The sequence below is a fragment of the Triturus cristatus genome, chromosome 12, assembly GCF_964204655.1.
Source record: "Triturus cristatus chromosome 12, aTriCri1.1, whole genome shotgun sequence".
NCBI lineage: Eukaryota > Metazoa > Chordata > Amphibia > Caudata > Salamandridae > Triturus > Triturus cristatus.
In genome coordinates, this window is record NC_140595.1 from 580,158,349 (window position 1) to 580,175,792 (window position 17,444).

The following is a 17,444-nucleotide window of genomic DNA, read 5'->3' on the forward strand; positions in this document are numbered from 1 at the left end:
GGATAATCAACGGTACAGATATTGAGTTCAAGAAAAGAGCGGTATCCCGGAGGTCAGTGCGACCAGGAAACAAAGGGCCTGGTGACGGCGATGTGAGCAGGAATATCTGGCTGCCGAAGTGCCCCCGCACTTCGGCAGCCAGATATTCCTGCTCACATCGCAGGAACAACCTTCTTCATATTTTGTTGAACTTTGTTGTTCTTTCTGTGATCATATTACCTAATTGTTACGTGTGCACAGGATTTGTTTATAATTGTTCTGGCATGGGCTCTCGCCCACACCTTATAAAGGGGTTCTGGGTCTTCACCTGACCTGTTTGCACCGTTAAGCATTTGTTCTTTGTTCTTCTCAATTCTTACATGTCCGTTTACCTGCCTGAGCACCATCCATCCTGTTTTTCAAAACCCTCCCCAGCAAAAACCCTGTGTTAGCAGCCTGATATGCCATTTGTAACTCTTGCTAACAAGGGACCTAATACTGTTCCAATGATCCGTGGGCCATGCGGCGGCTTGGGTAATTCTCTCACAGTTATTGAAAAAAAATCAGAAACTTCTCCAGTAGCATACTTTTGCAACACTATTTAAAAAAAATATATTTTTTATTAACATAGCTCAATAGACCGTATAGCACAATAAGCATTCCCATCATTGCACAGGAAGGCAGGCGCAGTATTCCACCAATAGCATGTGTACAGAATGTTTTCAGGCAGTGGAGGGCACCAATACCGTTCAATCCCCCAAGCTCGTTTCTCTGTACTTAATCCAGGGTGTCCATATCTTTTCCCACTTTTTAACACACCCTCTGCTTTTGTATACCGTTTCTTCAGCGCGCTGGCACCAATCAAGGTCTCGTCTCTATTCCTCCAGTGGCGAAGGTAACGGCGAACCCCACCCCCTGGCGATATTTCTCTTCGCTATGCCTGCAGCCAAGGCCAACCATATTCCCTTGTATCTGGACCAATCCAATTCACCTTTTATCATCTGGAGCAACCATTTCGCATCCATGGGAACCACCCTCCCCACAATCTTGGACATAGTGTCCGAGACTATTTGCCAGTATCTAGCTATCTCCGGGCATTCCCACAAAATGTGCATGAAGGTTACCTCGCCCTGGCATCCCCACACGCATAGTGCTGTAGGGGCCCTGTCCCATGAGTATAGGTGGGTCCTCGGGTAATAGGTGCGATGCAGTATCTTAAGTTGCACTAGTCTAAATCTGGAACAGATTGCTATTTCTCTGGGGCTCTGGATTGCTTCCTGCCAGTCTTCGTCATCTATGGGTCCCAGGTCTTTTTCCCATGTGTCTCGAAGGGCCCTCAGGGGATCAGCCGCATTAATTATCAGTTTGCGAAATACAGTAGAAGTCGGTTTCGGTAAGAGCATATCCTCTAGTGGGGAATATTCTGGAATAGAGGTGTCTTTATGAATGTGGGCACGTAGTGCGTGCACCAGCCTCAGGTGGTTATATCTTTGGGTTTGATGTAAGATATATTCCTGCTGCAGTTTCTCAAAAGTAAGGGGGGAGTCTAACTTCCACACGTCACCCAGGTATTCGACCCCTATCATCCTCCACCCCGGAAGCCCGACCGTGCAGCTACCTGCCTCAGGGGTCACCCACCCACAACGGGGTTTTACCAGTCAGCTTCCCCGCCCAGTCCAGAAGTTTATTGGCATCCCTCCAACACTGGATCACCACTTTAGTGTGCTGTGGCCATTCTGCTCGTGTCTTTCGGGAGTATAGGAGAGGCTCACAGTTTCATCCTGGCATGATAGCTCTATCTGCTCTATAGGCTGGTTCATCCATGTCTGCATACACCCAATCATTGATGACCTGGAGCTGCGAGGCCCAATAGTTGAGCCGAATGTCGGGAACCTATAATCCCCCACTGTACACCCCCTTCTGCAGCTTGTGCAGCGCTATTCTAGGGGTGCCACCCTACCACAGCAGCATTCTAACTGCCTGATCTGCCAGTTTAAAAACTGTCGGAGGGGCAGTATATGGGGTGTTTTGGAGTACATATAGGTGGCGAGGTAATGTCATCATTTGAAATAAAGCCGCCCTACCCATGAGTGAGAGCGGGAGCGTGCGCCAATGACTGACATCTGCACCAAGGGGGCTTATTTGGGGCCCGAGATTCCTGTCAAGGAACTCCTTTGGATTCCGTGTGACATAGATACCCAAGTACTTAAAGCTCCAAAGCACCACCGCTGAACACTGCGCTGGAACTCTGGGAGGGGGGCCTGAGAGTGGAAAAATCACCTACTTAGACCAGTTAATGGTATATCCTGAGTAGCTGCAGAAGAGATAAAAAAATATGTAGCACACGCGCGATCGAGTAGTACGGCCTTGCTAGGTATAAGGCGATAACATCGGCATAGAGCAAAATTTGCTCCTCCCATTGCCCTGGCGACACTATACCCCAAATCTCTGGGTCTCTCCGAATCCAGTGCACCAGCAGCCCCAGCGCAAGGACGAACAACAGTGGAGACAAGGGGCACCTCAGAGGATTCCTCCTTCTCAGATGGAAAGATCTCGATACCGCCCCGTTAACACATACTCTGGCCGTGGGCGCCTCGTAGAGTAGTCGCACCTAGCCACAGAAGCTAGGGCCGAAGCCCAGCCTTTGGAGCAACATGAACAGGTAGGGCCACTCGATGCTATTGAATGCCATTGAGGCGTCCAGCGCCATCAATGCCGTCTGTTGGGTCTCAGGGCCTATAGTCATATTAAGCACTCCATAAAGCCTGCGAAGATTGTGTCGGGTGCTCCTGAAGGGCATGAATCCCGACTGGTCGACGTGTACCAATTCCGTAATAGCGGACACCAGCCTATCTGCCAAGGCTTTAGCCAAGACCTTCGCCTCTATGTTGATAAGGGATATAGGGTGGTATGAGCTACACTGCTCCGGCGGTTTTCCCTCTTTGTATATCATCACTATTGTGGCCGCGTGCTGGTCTGACGGAAGTTGCCCCCTCTCTCGCGCCTCTAGCAACATGTTTCGGAGTGGGGGTATTATGATCGAGGCCTGTACTTTATAGATCTCCACTGGTAACCCATTCAGGCATGGTGCTTTCCCTGATCTCAAGAAACCCAGGGCCCGCTCAGTTCCTCCTCCGTGAGGTCCGTCTCGAGGAGTTCGCGTGTCCTTTCCGACAGCGTAGGTAAGGCGAAGTCCCTTAGGAACTCTGCACAGTCATCCTCCGACCTGGTGCACACTGGCGCATAAACGCCTTCAAAATGCTTGGCAAAAGCTTCTGTTATTTCATTGCTTGTAGTGCAGAGCGTCCCGGTTACGTCCCTTACCCCGGTTACCCACGATCGCTCCCTATCTCTTTTTTCCAGCCACGCCAAAAGCTTCAGGGCCTTATCGCCTACATCATACAAACGGTGCTGGGTTGCTATCGCATATGCCCGAGCCTCACTATCCGCCAGAGCCCGCAGGTCCCGTTGTCGCAGTGCCAGCTTGTGCCGCCGGTCTGCACACATCTGCGTCTCCGCCTCCCCTTCCACCTGGCTAATTTCGTCCTCGAGTGGACCGGATTTGCAGGGACTTTTTTCTGGGCTCTGATCAGCGCCTGTGCCTGACCCTGTAGAACCATCTTGTAGGCCTTCCACAGGGTAATATGTGAGTCCACTGACCCTTTTTTTCTTTGAAATAGAGTTCCGACCCCTCTCGCAGTTCGTCTCTAAGCCCTGAGTCTCGCAGGCGCCGGGGGTCGAATCTCGGGTAAGTAGCTCTATCTAGAGGACAGACCTAAAAGGGTAATGCACACCGGAGAGTAGTCTGAGATGCTCCATGCCCTGTGCTCAGGGTTGCGAAAGTCGCCCATCTTGTCCCCGTGTGTAAAAAGGTGGTCAATTCTAGAGAAGGAATCATGTAGAGCGGAGTAATACATGTACTGTCGTGCAAGAGGGTTGTGTTCCCGCCACAAGTCTACCATCCCCATGTTCTCCCTGACGATGCACCGTGGATCCAGACCGATCCAGTGCTGGGTTCATGACTGCGTTCGTGTCCCCACCTTTAAAGAGCGTGCCCATGGAGAGGCCAGTGAGGAATGAACTGAACTTTGGGAATATCACTGCATGTAGACCTGAGGGTATATAGCAAGTGCACGGCACGATCAGGCACCCCTCCCATTTCCCGGCCGCCGCTACGAGGCAGCCGGCTTCATCTGCCGAGGTTCCTGTGATGACTAGTGGCAACGTGTTATGCACCAAGATACCCACCCCCGTGCCCCAGACGAAAGCCCAGAGTGAGCTATCATTCTGTACCCAAACCTATCTAGCGCCTTACACCTATTTCCTCTCAGGTGTGATTCCTGGAGCAAGATCACATCTGGGGAGTGCCTCTTAATATGCTGCATTACTAGTGTACGTTTAATTTTATTTCCCAGACCGTTCACATTCCAGGTCCATATCTGCATGGTTGCTAGGTCACTCATGGCTGTTTACAAAGTACACAACATGTGTGTGTCCCCACACCACCGCAATTACATGTCCTGCACATCTCCTGATCTTGCTGAATCTCTCGGTCTTAAGCAAGGTTCTCAATCTTCTCAAACATATCAAACAATAAACCCAACTGCCCCCTCCCTAGCAACCCTGCTAGGTGAGCCCCAAACCTCCCACCCCTCAAACGTGGAGCGAGCCTGTCGCCCGAACCGTGTAGAAAGAGACATTTGTGAGGAGCTGTGGGCTAGCCTCCAGCATGAAGTATTATCTGTCTGCTACTCGAATAAGAACAAGCCCAAGCAGAGCAATATAGGGCCTCCCCACTTGATGCGCCACCCAAACTGTCAGGCTTCATAATCAAAAAGGCAATTAAACCCGCCCCCTGCGCCTGGGAATTCACCCAGGTCACCTGAGCCCCTGCGTCTCCCTCTCTCAACCCTGTTGTCAGGCCCCAGAATATGTCTCTTTACAGTTATAGAAAAGGTAGAACAGTTCCGGTGCCACAGGAAGTGACCTACAAATCACTTATCTGGCCGCCGCCGCTGCCCCTGGCCGTCGGGTGTCGTTTCTGTCTCCTGCACAGTACCATCACCGCCGTTGTCTGCTGCCATTCGGTTATGCCCTCCTCTGCGACTAACCGTGCGCCAGCCCTCCAGCCAATCACTGGCCTCCGCTGGAGAGTCAAAGAAATATGTTTTCCCCCCCGTCAATTATTTTGATCCTGGCCGGGTAGAGCATCATGTACTTTACTTGCTGCTCCCGGAGTGCTCTTTTGATGGCATCAAAGGACCGCCTCTGTCTCTGGACATGGAGCGTAAAGTCCGGGAAGAAACGGATGGTGGCGTTTTTTCGTGCGTAAGGTCGCCATGCATGCGTGCCGCTTGTAAGATGACATCCCTGTCCCGAAAGTTCAGGATTCGGGCAACGATTGTGCGTGGGGGCGCCCCCGGTCGGGGCCTACCACCCAGCGCGCCTGCTCTATTGTAAAGAGTTTCGATAGATGTTTGGGCTTCAGATGATTTAGAATCAGGTCTTCCAGGAACAGGTCCACTGACGATCCCTCCATGCCCTCTTGCACACCTACTACGTGAATATTATTGCGTCGGGCCTTTCCCTCCTGGTCCTCGAGTCGAGCGTAGATGTCTGACAGGTTCTTGGTAAGGGTGGCCACTTGACCCTCGAGGCGTTTGGTTTTCGCCTGCAGGCTCCCGATGCCCGCCTCCACTGTTGATACCTTCTCTGAGATTTTCCGCATGTCAGCGCAAAGTAAGTTCACCTCCTCGGTGACAGAGTCTAGTTTTGGCTCCAGGGTACCCTTCAGATCTTTGATCGCCCTCATGATGTCCTTCAGAGAGGGGTCCGGGGATTGGGCGTCCGGTTCCCCCTGCGAACCCCCTCCCATCGCCCCCTCGTCGCGACCCATGGCCACCGTGTTACTGTCGATGGGATTGGCTTGGCCGGGCCCCATTATTTTATTCCGACCAATGGCTGGGTCTGCAGGCTCATCACTAGGCTTCCCTGCAGTCTCCGATGGGTCTCCGACTGCAAGCGCGCCTGGGCCTCCGCTGTCGCCTCCCAGGAGTTGCTCTCACCCCTGTACGCACCTCTTCAGGGTCCCGGGCCCCACACTTCTCACTGGCCCCAGCGGGTGATGGGTGGTCTCCAATCCAGAGGCCAAAGGCCCTCTCTGTTAATCCTGCTACAAATTAATGCCTCGACTCCTGGCTGAATTTCTGGCGTGTTTATGGGCCCCAAAGCAATCGTATTGTCCTGGGGCTCTCGACCTGTGGACACAGAGGGAGGGCTCCGTCACCCGCCCCCAGGCCTTACAGTAAACTGTTCCGCTGTCCCAGGCCCAGCGGGAGCTCCATCAAGCCTCCCGCGCTCCCTGCGACGTGTGGCTGTTTGGTGCAGTCCGCCAGGGCCTCAGAGCTGTGCAGCGCCTCCCGGCCTCAGAGCTGTGCAGCGCCTCCCGGCCGCGCCGGCCATTTTATGTACATTTCCAGCAAAGCTGGGCTGCTGCGGGCGCCTCCCACACTTTTCAGACTCACAGAGGTAGATTTGGATGCCGGTGCCCCAATAGAGCTGCGGGTTATCCCGTCGCGTGTGCGGCTGCCACACGCACAGCTCTACACTCAGACCGGGTCCCTCTCCACTCAGGCGCTGCCAGGAGGCGCCATCATGCCTCCGCCGGCCGCCTTCTCCGTCATTTCCTTACGCGATCACCAGCGCACCACCACTGGATCAATAGGCACCGCTAGGACGCCCTCATTCTCTGCTCCGCTAGCTGCACCGGGAGGCTCTCTAATTCACGGATTATGCCGGATTTCAAGGGTTTGTACGCTGTCGGCAAGCGCAGAGTAATCTTCATCAGCCGCTAGCCACGCCCCCTTTTGCAACACTATTAACAGCAAGGCATATGTCTCGCCACTGATATTCTTCGAGAAAATGAAAGAGTTGTCCAGATAGGTCTAGGTTTGTATGATACGTTGTCTCCAGTCTGTCCCTTATCACTTCTGCTCTATTTTTCCCAATTTTTACCTTCCTGTGAGACAAAACCGTCACCTCTTACAGGAGCAACTGTAGAACTTGTGATAGGGAATGGCGGGTTAAGGGGAGGGAAAGAAATGTAAAGACAAGGAGATTTATCCTAGAGCAAAGTGACAACTTATGTGACTCTAAAGAGAAGCAAAAAAGGATCCCCCTTTTTCTTTACAACTCAAATACATGGATCTGAGTTGAGCTTTCCTGACCTAATCTTTATAATTTCTGCATCATATGGTGTATTTCTTTATCCACTAAAAGGGAAAGGCAAAAAACAACCAATTCCAAGTCACCCATGCACATTCAAAGTAGAGAACCGCACTCCAGCCCCATGGTGAACGACAGTAAGAAATGAAAGAATATGGCTATTATGCATCATTTTAGGGCGTCTAGCGGCATACAATGATTCACTAAGGTTTGTTACAGCTTTCTTTAACTGTGGCGGGATGTCTGGAGTCAGTTGATGGTGACCACCAGTCCTCCGTCCAGGCGTCTACCTCCTTGTTGTCCTCGACTCTGGTGTCTTCCTCAGTCTCACATCAAACTGTTGCTAGAACAGGTCCTCCCGCTCCATTCCACTGTTAGGCCGCGGACCGGGTCACGGCCCGCGACACCTCCCGCCTCACCGCCGTGGGCCGTGAACCAACCTGCAGCACCTATTCCTGGGCATTGTGCACACCGCAGCTCAGAGCGGCAGCCCACCGTTTCCTTTTTGGGCACAAAGACGCACCCTGCAGCATTTTTCTTCTCAATTGGTGCACGCCGCCAATGTAGGCGGCGGCCTGCCTACAACCATACCGCCCTGAAGGCACCTGATCTTGTTTGTTCCCAGAAATTAAGCAGGGTTAGGCCTGGTTAGTACCTGGATGGGTTACACTTCTGTCAGCAGCAAAGTGGCTAACAGAAAGGGTCGCCCCTACAACAGACAGACCAGAACCCTCAAGACCTGGAACCGGGAAACATCTTCACACCTAAAGGTTAGAAGAAAGAGTTCTGAACATGACATTCCACTGCTGGGTGTTCCTTCTCCTCCTTCCGTCCTCACTGTCCTTCCATCCCCTCCTCCTCCTTCTGGGTTCTTTCCTGGTTTTTCCATCTAACACTCCTCTACCCTCCTGTCAGAATAAGTCTGCATTCAGCCTCTCCCCTCTTCTGTGTTTTTGTCTCCACTCGCCTTTCTCTATCTGCCAGTTACCCTATCCTTTTTTATTTCTAGGCAATCCCTTTGCGTGAGGCATGACATCATGGGACAACTAGTGTTTTCAAATGGTAAGTTTTCCTGGTCTTCCCTTTGTTGTTCCGCACAGGCCACAGACAGGATATTCATGCAACGAAGGCTACTCTGCGTGAGATTGCAGACTCACTTAAAGGACTCCCTCAGATGATTACAAGCAAACTCTTGCCTTGGATACTGTAGAAAATGTTACCAAGACATGGCAAAGATGCACCAAGACCATCTAAGAACTTTTAAGGAAGAGAGTGCAAGACACCATGCCTTGGTCATAAAGACGATAGAGGCAATCAGCAAAAAATGGCAATGTGAATCCTCACGGACAATGCATGCAGGGCATTATACACAGACACCTGCACCACAAGTGCCACCTGAAACACCTGCACCACAAGCCCCACCTGAAACATCTGCACCACCAACCACACCTGCACCACAAGCGCCACCTGAAACACCTGCAACACCTGCACCACCAGCACCACCTACACACAGACATGAGCACAGTCTCAAAGACACTCACCACCAGCATTGAGTAGACGAAGTGGTAATACAAAATCCCCATAATAAGTGTTCTCACTTTTTAGTCTCTCCAATTTGTATAATAAACCTACATGCACAAGCCTATGTCTACCGTTCATCTGTGTTGAATATTTTCTGTTGCATTTACACCATTAGGTAGCGTTATCTAAGTTATCTTCCTTGCTCATGTTCAAAGTGAAAGTCATTTTAAAACTGCACATATCTTCAAAATCTTAAAAAATCTCCTTTGGCTGACACTCAATGTATCAAACGGTATGAGTTGTAAGTGGAAGAAATAGGTTTTTGTTAAAGTTGAAAATATCTATAGAAATTATTTTGATTCTTTTTAACCAAAACATTTACTTTTGAGGTTGAGAAACATTGTCCTTTGGAAGGGGCCAAAAGGAAAGAAAATGTAGTCTCAAGTCAGAGGAGAAATTTAAACTTGAATGGGGTTGGCCGAATAATAAATACACACCAGGAAGCGCCAAGGAATCCAGTCTAGAAATAAAGAGTGGAAAAATGACAGAGTCCATAAGGAGTACCAAAACAAGAGTCTTCTGTCAAAAAATAATTTCAGACGCCCAAGCCAGAGGATGTGCCCAACTCAGGTTCCTTGTTTGGGAGGCAAAATTCTCTGTCCAGTCTCAATCTCAGTTTTTACAATAATGTTTAGATACTCCTCCGAAGCAGACACACATTGGCTGGCTGTAGCATGACCAGACACTGTACAGAAAGAAAGAACAGGAGGGTTGGCAGGGGAAACAATCAGGAAAGATGAACTGGGAGATTGGACTACCGGAGGGGAGGAGGGTTGGGGAGGCAGAGACAGAATTGCTGCAGTCAAGGAGTAGTGGCGCCAGTTAAATTGTTTAGCTGCCTAGAGCATCTGTACTCTCAAATTATGTCCCTGGTGTCCTGAGAGAGAGCTCCCTTAGTCTCTACTAATGATGTCATGCAATGGCAGCTGGTAATCTTTGAAAGTGGTGGGGTGTGATACCGGCTGGGAGTTCAACCCATTCTTTAAAAAAATTGGTGTGAGACTTCCCCATATTTAAAGAATTACCTTAATTGTGCCAAAGGCAGCATTTTGTAATGGGTACCCTTATTAAACCAGGAATTACATACTATATTCCAGTGCCAGAATTTTGCCATTGAAACTGTCCATATACCATGGGTGGTTCGTATGTCAAAAATTAATTTCAGTATTTCAGAGCCAGCATTTTATCATGGTTTGCTACCCCCACCACGCCCCTCAACTCCAGTATGCTATTGCGGCCCTCAATAAGGCAAATTATTACCTCCAGTATACTAGCAACATAATTTTGCTATAGGTGTCCCCTTATGTCGGGGTCTGCCTGTTGTCTTGGGTGCCCTCCATATGCAAATCACCTGCAGTGTCCCAGCACCAGCATTTTGCCACAGGTGTCCCTAAGCCAAGAATCTTCTCCAGTATTTTTCCACCGCGGCCCCGAAGGCAGAAACTACTTCAAGTCTATCAGGGTCTACATTTTGCTTTGGGTGCTTTCCAACATGCCTGCGGCTGCATGTTTACTTGGGTGCCATAAGCAGGGCCACTGGAACTATGCAGCAGGAGAGGGCCAAATTATGTGGCAGAATTGACTAAAATATGTGGCAAGAAAAGGCAAATTATGCAGCATAATGAACACATTTTCTGATAGTATTATCACATTATTTTGTAATTTTTACACTTGTTCACACTGTCTGGGCATAGGTTGGAGCTTATCACCCAAACATCACATTAAGCAACAGAAAGGTGACCAGTCAACCTTTAAAAAGGAACTTCCACTGCGCTGCAACACGTGTAGCTGCGATTTTAGTAACTTTTGGACAAGAAACTCTTTATATTGTTGAAATCTGTAGAATATGCAGCAAATAACGAATTTTTTAGCAAATGTGGAAGATCTATAATTATGCGAAAAATGCTGCAGCCACACAGTCACATACTTTCAGTGGCCCTGACCATAAGCCAAGAATAATATTGAGTATGCCATGGTCAGCGGCAGAATCACAAACATAAAACATTCAAACAAACACACTCTTACTCACTCAGTCTCTCATTCATACTCACTCCTTTCACATTCACTCTTCTTCCACCACCCTAACTTACACTCTCTCACTGACTCATTCTCACTCATAATCACTCCGAATCACTGTTACTCATAAATGTCTGCAGTTCACAGCAGAGGTTATACAAGCACTTGGTTTAATTTGGTTCCTAAAACTCATACTGAAAAATATATCTCATTGATTCTATAATGTATTTTGCACATTTGGCTGTGGATGCCTCCATACTTTTCTCCTGTCTATGTGGGTGTACGAGTGGGTTCAGAAATTGGTGTATTTATGTATGAATATATTTTACTTCAAGAACTACAGTTAAGTGTGCTCCCAGTCAGAATCCATGTCCAGGATCACATCAGGCTGGAAGCAATTATCTGCCAATGACAGCTTCCCTCGACATACTAAAGATGTTGATCCTTTGCCTGTAAACTCTTGAATGCTGAAAGAAGACTCGTGAAGGCGAGGTTGTAGGAGAGTAGGATCTGCTTCTTATAGTTACCCCCACTTTTTGCTGCTGTAACACTGTTTTTCGACTTTAGTCTGGCTGGGGCTCTGCTATTCAGGACCTCAGCCTAGCTGCTTCCTCTCTAAATTGATTCCATGTACCCTAGGTACATAACAGATTGGATACTGAGGTGCCTTATAGGTCCCTAGTATATGGTATACTATGTACCCAGGGCAGAGATAACCCAGAGGCCTACCAGGGGCTGAAGCATGTATTATGCCACCCCTGGAAAGCCCTCCAAAATGACACCACAGGTCTGCTACTGCAACCTGGGTAAGGTGGTGCATGCACCCCTTACTGAGATATAGTTTCACTATATCTCACCTATCACTGCACATAGAAACCTATCAGTCATCCCTATGGCAGGCCTTATCAATCCTGAAGGCAGGGTGCTTGGTTTTGTGTGAGAGGGTGCCTCTGCATGAGCAGAGCCCCTCTGCAGCCTTCGGAATCTCTTCTCCGCGGTTGTCTGTGATGCAGCCTGACCATATACTCTTAAGTGCATTATAACCCAACGGTAAATGCTAACTTTGGACTGGCTGCACGGAAACATGACGTGTTTAGTGTCAAACACCTTGGAATCATACCCCCACACCAGTAACTGGTGTGGGAGTATGATCCCACGCTTCTATAGGGAGAGACATGAAAGCACCGGTATACCCGGTACCAACTTAAAAGAGGTCTGGCATCACAAAATGGATGCTGCAACCACAGACACGAGTCTGGCCTCCTGCTGCTGACTGAATCTCCGGCAGGGGAGGCCTGGACAATAGGTTTCCTGTCACAGGGAGGTGTCACCACCTCCCAGACAGGCTTTAGCGTATTCGGGCTGGGTGGGTGCACTCTAAGAGTGCTTTGAAGTCCTGCACTGGGGGCACATTTGGTGTCCCTGTGCATAGTCCAGCTCGAACCGGTTCAGGGGCAACCAGCCCCTGCTCTGGCGCGAAACTGGACAAAGGAAATGGGTGTATCCACCCCTCTTTCCAAACCGTCCCATAGGTGGGTCCCCTGAGTTAGTCCAACCCCTTCCTTGGGTATAAAGTAGGAACCCCAGGCAACAGGACTTTAGATATCCCTGGACGAAACTCTGCAACTGAATCCTGGAACTTCAATGCTCTACTCAAGACTAGAGGACTGAAGAAATCTCCCTTGGGGTCAAGGAGTGACTCCCCTGCTTGGCAGGCACCAACAAAGCAATTGACGGTCTGCATCTCCGAAGCTCCCGATGGACTCCGAAGTATCTGCAGCCCAGGAAGAGGATTTCCAGACTTCTCCAAGGCTGACCCGAGTCCCCAGCAAAGCTGAGACCCGCAGCTCTCGTGAGTGACGTGGAACCGGAACTTCTGGACATCGTGCACATTTGCAAGTGCATCAACTTCTCAACGTCTCTTGAAGTTGTGCTTTTGGGTTACTTGTAGCCCAAGCCCCGAGCACCTTTTGCACCGAAGATTGTGGGTCTACACTCCACGAGTGTGCAGTGAGCCCGCTTCTTGTATTTCTGCTTGAGGCTCCTTTGCGATCCCTGGTCCTTCGACTGGTGGGTCCCTGTGAAGGCAACTCTGATTTTCCTTGGGCTTCCCTGGTTGCTCCAGGCGTGCCCTGACTTCCCACCACGTGGTGAGTCCCTCAGACCTTGCTGGTCTGCGCCGAAGCATCTTTCTCCTTTCTGTGTGGGTTGCTGTTGCCAAGGCTTGTTGTGTCCAATCCGGGCACCAACACTGCAGCACTCGACATCCTTCATGGACAGCTCAAATCCAGCTCCTGGTTGTCCTCGACGCCTCCTGGTCCTCGTGACTGAAGGGTCAAGCTTCACCTTCTTCACCTGAAACACCCGACATCGGTGGGCATTCGTCTATCGTGCCCCTGGTCACTGGCAAGTGAGCCAGACTTGTCCCCTCTGCTTTCAGGTTCTTCACATCTTCGATCCAGGCTTGAATCTCTTCGGACACTTCGCATCTTCCAGGCAGCAGCACTTCTTTGCCAGCTTCCATTGAAAACGACGATGTGACCCGACACCATTTGACACCTATGCACCCGGCTTCCTTGGGTGAGGTAACTCGAGTACTCCGGTGCTCCCATTGGTGTTGACCCTAGAACTGTCTAAGTTCAAAAGGGTTTGGTCCTAGTCCATCTCCAAGTGCCCCTAATCTTTAAAAATCTAACTGCGACTTTCCCCATAGAAGCTAACAGGAGCTCACGGCTGTGTTCTCACACTACAGGCTCTAGGCCTTGTGTCTAGTTAAGTCATGGTTCTCATACCACTATTTTAGTATATAGTTTGGCTCGCCCCTAGGGCATTACGTGTAATTGTGCTACTTTACTGTAATTTTTGAAGTGTAACTTATGTGTTTTGACCTCTAGTCTCATAAAGAGACTAGTAGGGTGTGTTTAGTAATAAATACATGTATTTTATATATATGCCTGGTGTGGTTTCCTTTCATTTAGCCATTCAAGAAATTATAGACTGGTAAAACAAGCTGATTTACATTCCTTCAAGACTTAGCCTGAAGGCTGCTCTCCATAGCTACCACTAGGATGGCTTTCAATAAAGGTTGTCTTTAACCTCACATCAATAAGGGGTCGTTTGGACTGGTGCAAGGTGCCCACTATAACTAGTGGACAGCATATACCAGGCCAACATCTCCCATGAGGTCAGTATGTGGAAGGCTTTATTGAGTAGAGGAGTAGCCAGCGGTAAGGGCGTGGCTCATCCCAAGCGGGCCTGTAACCAACTGACCCACAGGGAACCCCCACAACAGTGAGTGGAATGTGGAACGCACTTGGCACAGTGCTCCACACTCCACGTACATTGAAAGTAGTAGTTTCAACACATCCTCTTCTCTATAACAATAAATAAAAAAGAAAGAAAAGAGACAGGGGAGAGGAAACAGGAGTGGAAGAAAAAAGAAAGAAAGAGAAAAAGCAAGAAAATAGCTAGAGAGAGGTAAAGAAAACATAACGGCAGACTTCAAAGAGAACTAAAGTTGTGAATGCAGAGAGGAAGAAACCAAAGAGAACCCTAATTACAAAAATAATCACTGAGATTTCCTGGAGGATGACGTCCTCTTCTTGGTCTCACTTCTCTCTCAACAGGAACACAAAGATCAAAGTTAGTGGAATCATCCCCACCACCCTGGGTAAAACCACGAACACCAGGATGGCACATGAGGAAAGAGTCAGTTCAGTGTCAGACATTGACGTGAAAACATTGTTGGCACCTTGATCATTGCGTTTAAGGTCAACATTGTCAACATCGTTGCCCTTCTGGTAAAGAGCTACACGCCTATAGTTCCATTTATCACCATTCTCAAGAACAACAGAATGAGGTACGGTAGGCACCACTTTGTAGGGCCCCAGAAACTTGGATAAACCAACACCGGTTCTTCCACTATGTAGTTTCACCCAATCACCAGGGCAAATGCGTTTGCAAAACGTTGCCTTAGTTTGCATAGTCATAGAAGAGGAGATGGGAGAAATGCTTTTAATGATGAGATCTTTCATCCAAGTAGGAACAAGTTTGGTATTGGGTAATCTTCCACGCATCATCTCAAAAGGTGTTTTTCCAGTCACAGAATGCAAACTTGAGCAATAAGCCCACAACATTTTCGAAACCAACAGGTTAACCTCACTCCCACTAGACATGGCCATCTGAATGGTACCTTTAATCAACCTGTTCGCCCTCTCAACCATACCATTGCCTTGTGGGTTATAGAGTGATGTGCGGTTGTGCTTGATACCATATGTGTTGATGAAAGTGCGCATCTCCACAGAAGTAAGCTTGGTGCCATTATCAGTGACCAAGACAGAGGGTAAACCCTCCTCACCCCAAATTTCTTTCAGAGTGTTGATGGTCGTTTTAGTTGTGGTTTCTTTCATAAACTTCACAATCAACCACTTGGAGTGAGCATCAATCTACCATGGCAAACCTAAGGTCACTCTTGAGTTCATTCATGGGACCTTTGAAATCCAAGCAGATGGTGTGCCAAGGTAAACCAGGGTCAGTTATTTGCCCCAAAACTGCTTGCATCCCCACCTTTAAACGTTTTTCACTTTCTTTGCATATTTCACATCTCTCCACCAAAACATCAACATCAGTGTCCATTCCAGGCCACCCCCAATTCACGCTTAACCTTTTTTTGGTATGGGTTTTGCCGAGATGACCCTTGTGCGCCAATTTGATAAGTTTAGTTCTTAATCCTGCAGGAGGAACAAATAATTCTCCTCTCATAAATAGCATCTCACCACATACAGACAACTCTTCCAGTATTTTGACAAAAGGTCTAATGGAAGGAGACAATGAACATTCTCTTCTATAGCCAAGTAAGATCAAGCGTTTGAGTTCAAGCATGGAGTTATCAGAGGACATTTCTTTCACCCATTCACTCTCAGTGATAGCTCGAGTTTCAAACACGTTCAACACATCTTGTATGGGAATCACTGACAGAATATCGAGGCGCTTCATATCGATCTGCAAAAATATCGGTGACAAAATATCGACTACCAGAATATCGAATTCCTATCTACAAACAGGTAAGTACAAAAATATCGAATCCAAAATTTTGTTGTAAAGAATATAGTTTGTTAAAATATATTGAATTTTTTCAATGTCTTAAAAGTAATGTAAAATTAATTAAATAATAAATATAATTAAGTAAAACATACTTAAAAATACTTAAATACCCTTAAAATTAATAAATAATTAATGTAAGTAAAAAAAAATGCATTTTCATGTTTTAATACATACATATTAACTTAATAATATTAAAAAATATTCAATATTTTTAGCGTAGGATAACGGGAGGGCAAAATTTACTATTCCCATTCCAGTGAGTGCAACAATAGGGAAAGCGTTGGATAGCGGGAGGGTAAAAATTACTATTCCCACTCCAGTGAGTGCAACAGTAGGGAAAGCGTTGGATAGCGGGAGGGTAAAAATTACTATTCCCACTCCAGTGAGTGCAACAGTAGGGAAAACGCTGGATAGCGGGTAGGTAAAAATTACTATTCCCACTCCAGTGAGTGCAACAGTAGGGAAAGCACTGGATAGCGGAAGGGTAAAAATTACTATTCCCACTCCAGTGAGTGCAACAGTAGGGCAAGCATTGGATAGCGGGTCGGTAAAAATTACTATTCCAACTCCAGTGCGTGCAACAGTAGGAAAAGCGATGTATAGCGGAAGGATAAAAATTACTATTCCCACTCCAGTGAGTGCAACAGTAGGGAAAGCGTTGGATAGCAGGAGGGTAAAAATTACTATTCCCACTCCAGTGAGTGCAACAGTGGGGAAAGCGTTGCGACTTTTATAGCCTAGATGACATACTACTGGACAGGTGCCACCCCCATTGCAAAACTCCCAGGCTGCGCATGCCTCCCAGGCATTCACCATGTGGAGACAGAGTTGGGAACTGATAGATTCATGGCGCACCCTAAACCCACAGGGGAGGGACTACTCCTACGTCTCAGCGGTCCATGAGGTGCACGCATGCCTAGACGCCTTCCTTTGCTCAGGAGACATTCAGCGCCTTGTCACAGGCGCGGAATATCTCGCGCGCACCATCTCGGATCACAACCCACTGATCATGTCCCTGAAATGGGAGCACCCGCCAGCGGTGATCCCTACGTGACGGCTTCGCCCGGACACTCTGGAAGACCAGGTCTTCAGGGAGGAGATTAAAGGAGAGATAGCACATTACTTTCAAACCAACACGAGCATGGCTGCATCGCAGAATATAGAATGGGACGCGTTCAAGGTGGTCTTGCGAGGCCAGTGTATTACACGGGCCGTGGGTGTTAGGCGCGTCATCATGAGTGAAGTGGAGGAGGCAGAGTCAGCAGTTAGAGAGGTAGAACGCAAGAGGCCAGGATGCCCGGAACTGCACGCGGCACTCTTGGATGCTAAAGAAGAAGTGGCGAAGCAAACTGAGAGGCTTAGAAGCTTCGACTACAAGAAGTACTTAGAGCGCACTCACGCTGAAAGGGACAGGTCAGGCTAGCTCCTGGCGTGGCTGATGAACCCGAGTAGGGGTTCTTCCCTGGTGGAGGTGGAGGATGAAGGGGGGACCAGACACTTTACACCAGACAAGATCACTGAGATCTTTGCATGCTATTATG